This window comes from Salmo trutta, chromosome 38, assembly GCF_901001165.1.
Source record: "Salmo trutta chromosome 38, fSalTru1.1, whole genome shotgun sequence".
Classification (NCBI taxonomy): domain Eukaryota; kingdom Metazoa; phylum Chordata; class Actinopteri; order Salmoniformes; family Salmonidae; genus Salmo; species Salmo trutta.
The window spans coordinates 20,175,353-20,183,614 of NC_042994.1; the positions used below are offsets into that span (position 1 = coordinate 20,175,353).

Genomic DNA, 8,262 nt, shown 5'->3' on the forward strand with positions numbered 1-8,262 from the left:
GATGAGGCATAATCACAAATAATTTGAAAATGTGTGCCAGACTGTGAGAAGAATGCTGACAATGATAGACGAAGGACTACAGGGTTTGTTGCTTACATAGTTGAGGAAAGTCATTTTTCTCGCCCATGGACACAAATGGTGCACAATTCTACATTGGAATGTGAAAACAGTGGAAACTGGATGAGATAATGTTGACATCGCTTGAATGGATGTACGACTTTTGTGTTGGACCATCATCACAGATATTCTGAGCAGCCAACAGTGAGGTGTGGGCTCTGAAAGTTACTTGCTGCCCCATGGAATGGCCAGCTTTCGCAACGACTCTTTCTGACCTGGAAGACTTGTAGGGACCTTGAATGGCTTGTGGGGACATTAAATGACATGTGTGGACCTTGCAGGTTATGTATGTTCAACTCAGCATGCTGTGTCAGAAGCAGAGCAGCATTTCTGAAACAGTACAATGAGCTTCAAGTCTTCTCTATGAACTGTAAATAAAAGATGATCAACAAGAACGTATCTTAAGAGTTTATGACATGCCTTATGTTGAGCTTTGTCTCTGTGTGTTACCTGTGTTACGAAGGCCTGCATGATGCTGTTACAATGCATTTTCAAGCCCCCCTTGTAATGTCATATAATCATATCATAATGATCCTTACTAAATGCACCATTTCATATCAGTTGAAATGTTGATAAAGACAAAACACATTTTATTCTTAAGGTATTATAAAGGATCCTTCATACGCTCATGACAAAGTCTTGTCAGTAAACCATTGTAGCACATCAGAGCATGGTTTAACTACCAGATACCAGAGATCTTGAGCAGTATTGCCATAATCGTCTTTGTTGGGAGCTGGGAGCGGCGCCTGTGTGCAAAACTGTTCAGTGTCCAAGGTGCTGAAATCAGCAATCAGCGGTCTTCTATTTTTACCTCAAATTGCTGTACTGTCCATGGTTCTGAAACATTTTTTATGTGTGCACTGTTTTAATTGCACAATTTGGGATTAACACAGGTTAGATTTAAATGCCTTCATTTTATCTGTCCATGTCCTAAGGATGACGGCATACGCCTTCAAAACCACCCTCTAGGGGCAACAGTGAACGCTATTAATATCAATTAGGCATTGGTTTTGCTAGGGTGTTGTGGACAGAGGTGGCAGATTGGTGTAATCTCATGACTCCAGATCTGAAGGTTGCGTGTTTAATCCAAGTGGTACACACTCATTTTGAAATTGTTTTCCGTATTCCAAACCTTAACCCTTAATTGAACCATTCGGAATGAATGCTTAAACTTAATGTTTTAACCTTATCCAAAACCTTTATCCTTAACTTCAAAATGTGAGGTTTGGAGAAACAGAATGATGCTGAGCAGAAGGAGACGACTATATTGGTCCGCTAATGCAGGACGCTTCAATGTCCAGTGCACTACTTTTGTTTCCTCAACAATATATATATATATATAAAAAATATTACAACATTTCTTCACATTTTTCAGGGGATGCTGAGGGTGCACTCCTACTTCACGTGGTTATGCATTCAGACCAGCCTTCCTGGTTTAACTTTCATAAACTACATTAGTAGAAAGTGTTCTGGTTTGGCCTGTAGGCCTATGACAACCATTGTAAAAAGTCTATAAAAAATATCTTCCTAGAGCCTTTCAAATCAATAGTCCATTTATTAAAGACCCTTTCCAGCTATTTTTTTACTTTCCCCATTGAAAACTATATTCCGAGTATAAATACAGTAAAGTACAGGCACAAGGGTGAAGTACACATACTTGAGAAAAATAGTGTTTTTCAGAAGGAAAAAACAATTAATTAAAGGAGTTGGTCTCTCTGATGGGTGCACTCTGATTACATCAGCATTCCCACTGGATTGCTGGAACAATAGAGGAGCAAAAGAGGACAAAAGTGGAAAGGCCCACCCCTCCACTTGTGCCATGTAATGAGGAGATCTGTACCAACTACTGAAAATCAGGTGATAACTGAGGTGCTAGTGAGGCTGGAGTGGGTATTTAAGAAATTGTGTAAATTCAACTACTACTAGCTAAAATCTAAATACTATCCCCATTTTTCAGGTATCCAAAGGATTAGTCTCTTCTGAGAGAAAGCTAATTTTCTTGGGTCGGTGTGCTGAGGTTACCATAGGACACACCTCAGAGAACCTCAGTCTCCATATTGAAAGTGGCCTACCAGTCAAGTCTCTGGTCTCAGGTGAAAACAACCCGACCACAACTCCATCTCTTGACTCCAAAGTCAAAGCTGCTTTACCGCGCTGTAACTGCTGACCAGCGCAAAGCCACTGTCCTCTGGGAGTCCATCCTGTGTGCTGACCCCAGAAACCCCTCTGCAATCAAGATGATCCTGAGGAAGTTTGGTTGTCTAGGCTGGAACCACCTGTTTGGAAACAGTGAAAAAATGGGAAAACAAATAATTCCAGAAGGAAATAAATACAAAAACTCAACCATAGCATTTTGATAGAGGGAGACAAACAATAGTCTATGTTACCGATGGAAATTATGGTAGCTGTTTAGCCATAGCATAGGAACAACCAGAGCCATATATTTGTATTCATCTAAGTATATTTGGGAACAACCATCTATTGTCTTATTAAAACCTGTTGAGGCCAGGGGGCAGGATCTTATCCCGGTATTGGGATTCATTGTCATGTGACCATGGCGGGGAATTCAAAACTGCAAGAGTAATTTCAAATACTCAAATTTCAAATACTCAAATAATCAACTATTTTCCTCCATTTGAAAGATATATCTCCTAAATCTAACCACGCTGTCCGATTTTCAGAGGCTTTACGGAGAATGCATAAAGTTAGGTTATGTTAGGAGAGTACATTGACAATAGCTGTGTGTAATGTTTAGCCAATTCAATTTTGATACGTTACAGCCTTAATATCATGACACTAGGCGAGACCCAAATGCAGACACAGGAGGCAGATGGTTGGAGTTTAAGATGTTTAATAAATCCAAAGGGAATAGGCAAGAGAATGGTCATGGACAGGCAAAAGGTCATAACCAGATCAGAGTACAAGAGGTACAGAGTGGCAGGCAGGCTCGAGGTCAGGGCAGGCAGAATGGTCAGGCAGGCGAATACAGTCCAGAACAGGCAAGGGTCAAAACCAGGAGGACTAGAAAAAAGGAGAAAAGGCAAATTAGGAAAACAGGAAAAACTGCTGGTAGGCTTGGACATTCAAGACAAACTGGCACAGAGATACAGGAAACTTCATTGATCACTCCAACTTCATTGAAGTCCACCTGTGGTAAATTCAATTGATTGGACATGATTTGGAAAAGCACGCACATGTCTATATGAGGTCTCACAGTTGACAGTGCATGTCAGAGAAAAAACCAAGCCATGAGGTCAAAGGAATTGTCCGTAGAGGTTTCAAGACAGGATTGTGTCGAGCCACAGATCTGGGGAAGGGTACCAAAACATTTATGCAGCATTGAAGATCCCGAAGAACACAGTGGCCTCCATCATTCTTAAATGGAAGAAGTTTGGAATCCCCAAGACTCTTCCTAGAGCTGACCGCCCGGCCAAACTGAGCAGCAATCAGGGAAGAAGGGCCTTGGTCAGGAAGGTGACCAAGAAACCGATGGTCACTCTGACAGAGCTCCAGAGTTCCCCTGTGGAGATGGGAGAACCTTCCAGAAGGACAACCATCTCTGCAGCACTCCACCAATCAGGCCTTTATGGTAGAGTGGCCAGATGGAAGCAATTCCTCAGTAAAAGGCACATGACAGCCCGCTTGTATTTTGCCACCTAAAGACTCTCAGACCATGAGAAACAAGATTCTCTGGTCTGATGAAACCAAGATTAAACTCTTTGGCCTGAATGCCAAGTGTCACATCTGGAGGAAACCTGGCACCATCCCTACTGTGAAGCATGGTGGTGACTGGGGCAAAAGTTCATCTTCCAACAGGACAACTACCCTAAGCACACAGCCAAGACAACGCAGGAGTGGCTTCGGGACAAGTCTCTGAATGTCCTTGAGTGGCCCAGCCAGAGCCTGGACTTGAACCCGATCGAACATCTCTGGAGAGACCTGATACCAACCTGACAGAACTTGAGAGGATCTGCAGAGAAGAATGGGAGAAACTCCCCAAATGCAAGTGTGCCAAGCTTGTAGCTTCATACCGAAGAAGACTCGAGGTTGTAATCAGTGCCAAAGGTGCTTCATCAAAGTACTGAGTAAAGGGTTTGAATACTTATGTAAATGTGATATTTCATTTTTTTTGTATACATTTGTTAACATTTCTAAAAGCCTGTTTTGCTTTGTCATTATAGGGTATTGTGTGTAGATTGATGAGGGGAAAAAAACAATTTAATACATTTTAGAATAAGGCTGTAATGTAACAATGTGGAAAAAGTCAAGGGGTCTGAATATTTTCCAAATGCACTGTATTTTGAGTCTCCACTGATCAATTAAGCCATATCAATGCAGTTAAACAGGTTTATGTAAAATAATGAATTATGTTGGCTTACACTTATGGCACTTCCAAGGCCATTTCATGATGATTATTACGGTCGTGCCAATCATATTGTAACAAGGTGTTAGGTTCTGACAAACAGAGTGAAAACTAACGGACAACTAGTCAAAGCTCAAACCAAGTTTTTTCACCCACTGGGTCAAACAGCTGAAAAGACAATGACATGTTTCCACCAGCACACGTATTTATACCCTCATTTAGGCGGAGTCTCCTCTTTGCACCTCTAAACACTACATCTTTGTTGCTAGGCAGGTGAAGTGTGTAATAAAACGGTTCCTTCTCCCTTCATCTGACCTGACCTCGGCCCACATTCCTCACTAATCCACAGCTATCCAAACTTATCGGTGACCGCAACCAAGTGATTGCCTTTTCTAGTGAACAATTAATAAGCAACAATGGGCATGACGGATAGAAGTAGTCCATATAGGTGTGATCAAGCCTTACATCAAAGTTGCCTGCAGCTGAATGAAAAGTGGTATACCCTGACCAGTTATTCAGAAGAAAATCCTGTTTAAGACGGTTTCATTTCTTACTGGAAATTGCTGCTGACATTGAACAGGGTTAGGGTATTTCATTAGTTTCAGACTCTCCTGTGCCGCTATTTCCAACATCTTATACCCCATAGGTTGTAAATAAAGAATTTTTATTTGAACACCTCAATGATGATTTTTTTACAACCTCCATTGATGTCATTTAGACTGTAAATATATAACTTGTATAGATAACTTGTATTCAATAGGTAAAACAACCACATATAAAAATAATACCAAAACACAATTTAAAAAAATGACATTACATTACAGTATGTGCAACCCTTTTTCATTTCATAGCTTTTAACAGATACTCCCGGATGAACGGATATGTTGCTTTGAAACGAAGGTATGATTCCAGACATACAATGGCTACATCATCCACCTCTGGGTCAAACTTGTTAGCGATGAGGTGGTGTTGTTGTAGGAGCCACCTGTCACACCCTGTCCATAGACAGCCCTTGGTTCTCTATGGTGTTGTAGGTCAGGGCGTGACTAGGGGGTGTTCTAGTTTTTTTATTTCTATGTTGGTGCTCTTGATATGGTTCCCAATTAGAGGCAGCTGACGTTCGTTGTCTCTAATTGGGGATCATACTTAAGTTCTCCATTGTTCCCACCTGGGTTGTGGGATATTGTTTTGTTGAATGCTGATGTGCTGATACCTCACGGTCATTGTTTGTTTATTGTTTTGTTTAAGTTTCACGAATAAAAGATGTGGAACTCGAATCACGCTGCGCCTTGGTCCGTCTATCCCAACAATCGTGACAGCACCGGAGCTCTCCAGCCCCGGAAACACACACAGCTCTCCTGGAGGCACCGGAGCAGGGTGGATATGGGACTCCTTTCCTCACATCTTCTTCCAGGTAACTCCACTTCACCATGTGAGCGATGGCGGTCATGTCTGATTCATGGTACTTGATGTGAGGAGGGTTAGACCCTGGCACTGAGGGCATGCGCTGCAGAGTGGCCCACAGGTGCTCATCAGGACTGTAGGTGTCCCTCTCCCACTCCAGCAGGGCCCGCACCTCCTGGCTGTCAAACACGTGATGGATAAAGTCTCTGGAAACCACGAAATAGGCATTTCCGGAGAACATGGGGATGCTGATTGGAGGAAGGCGCTTCGTAACGCCCGTCCTGACCACTATGTTGTTGGTTATGTTGTGCTCATACTGCCACCGGCGTTTCTTATAGTCAACGGTGGTCTCAGACACCATGCTGTTCCTCCCGTTGAGCAGGTTGAGTGACAGAACCATCTCTGCGTCAGTTGTAATGGGGAAATCTGTTCCACAGTTATTGAGCAGGTATCTCCACTGGACAGGTGACTTCAACGGGTCCCTCATACAGTTTAGATCTGCTTGCACTCGAGATCACGATGCGTAAACTACACTCTCTGTCTTACTGGTCCACATGCATGAATATACATTCTGAGGTGTGTACACAGCACGCAGGAGTCGCTCAAAGATCTCAATCTTCTCATGGACCACAATGGAGTAGGGGATGGGGAAGTCTCTCTCCTCCACACCCAGGGGTATCATGATCATACCCTGATGAAGACAGCTTGGCTGTCGAAACGTTGGATATTACATTTTTGCATCTGTGCGCCAAGAGTGTGCGGCTCTCCCTTATTTTCAAGAATCCTCTGTCTGTAACATAAGTTTTATTGTTTTAGGTCACGTCGTGGTAGAATGCCTCAGACAGGAGCTTGGGCTTATTCTTTGTTTTCAGAAGTCTTCTGAGCTGCTCCTTGTCGATGCCCTTCAGGTCTCCTCTGATGATTGGGGAAGTAGGCTGGCAGATCGTCTGCGTAGTCTTGTGGTAGGAGGTAAGGTGCTGGGAGCGGGCTCCTCTCAGAGCAGGTTGAGCGTCTCAGAGTGTTCCAGAGAAGAAGAGAGATCAAATCGCACATTAGAATGAGAAAGAGGTTTCTGAAGCATATATGTGATCTTGATCACCTAAGAGGACCCATAACTGTTTATCTATGTATTATTAGTATTTGTGCAGACCATAGCCTTGGAGCACTGCTGTTAAATTATAATTGTCACACACAAACACACTGTAACGGAGACGCAGGGAGTCAGGAATTAGGTGCAGTTGATGAGTTTAATGGTAAATGAACATAACGCAAATACAAAACAGGAGAAGCGTCTGGACATGATAACAGAACCAATACTGACTGGTGATAAAATACTACAGTGCTAGATAAAGGGGAAGTAATCAGGGTAGGGATGAAGTCCAGGTGTGCCTAATGATTGGTCGCAGGTGTGTGTAATGATGGTTGCCACGTGCATCACACTTAACGTCAGAGGCAAATGCAGCATCCTACAATGCTTGCAGCTCTACCGCTGCTTTCTGCTAGTAGGAAAGTCAGTTAAGAACAAATTCTTATTTACAATGAAAGACATTGTATTTATTGTAAGCTCCCCCAGGTTTGCAACATTACCTTTTTGGTATAATTTAGCAGACGCTCTAATCCACAGCCACTTCCAATTAGTTTAATAGTTAAACCTGTCATGAGAGACTGGGGTTGGTTGGGATCAATTCAGTCAATTCCGGAAGTACACTGAAATTCCTAGTCCAGTTCTCCTTATCGCTTCAATTGCCTCGTTATAAAGGCAATAACTAAGCTTCATGACACTTACAGTGCCTTCAGAAAGTATTCACACCCCTTGACTTTTTCAACATGTTGTTGTGTTACAGCCTGCATTTAAAATTGATTAAATTGAGATTGCCCACACACAATACTCCATAATTTAAACGTGGAATTATGTTTTTAAATGTTTACAAACAATTTCAAAGATTTTACTGAGTTCCAGGTCATACAAGGAAATCAGTCAATTGAAATACATTTATTAGACCCTAGTCTATGGAGTTCATATGACTGGGAATACAGGTATGCATCTGTTGGTCACAGATACCTTAAAAAAAGGTAGGGGCGTAGATCAGAAAACCAGTCAGTATTTAGTGAGACCACCATTTGATCAGGGGTCTGTTGAATGTTTTCCCACTCCTCTTCAATGGCTGTGTGAAGTTGCTGGATATTGGTGGGAACTGGAACACGCTGTCATACATGTTGTTCCAGAGCATTCCAAACAAGCTCGATAGGTGACGTCTGGTGAATATGCAGGCTTCCAGGAATTGTGTACCGATCCTTCCGACATGGGGCCGTGCATTATTATGATGAAACATGAGGTGATGGAGGCGGATGAATGGCACATTAATGGACCTCAGGAG

The 8,262-nt window shown here is 42.5% G+C and overlaps 1 pseudogene; it reads right to left on the reverse strand.

Annotated features, from left to right (window-relative positions):
- Nucleotides 1-5,320: 5,320 nt before the first annotated feature.
- On the reverse strand, nucleotides 5,321-6,603 carry LOC115178009 (beta-1,3-galactosyl-O-glycosyl-glycoprotein beta-1,6-N-acetylglucosaminyltransferase 3-like; annotated as a pseudogene).
- Nucleotides 6,604-8,262: the final 1,659 nt, after the last annotated feature.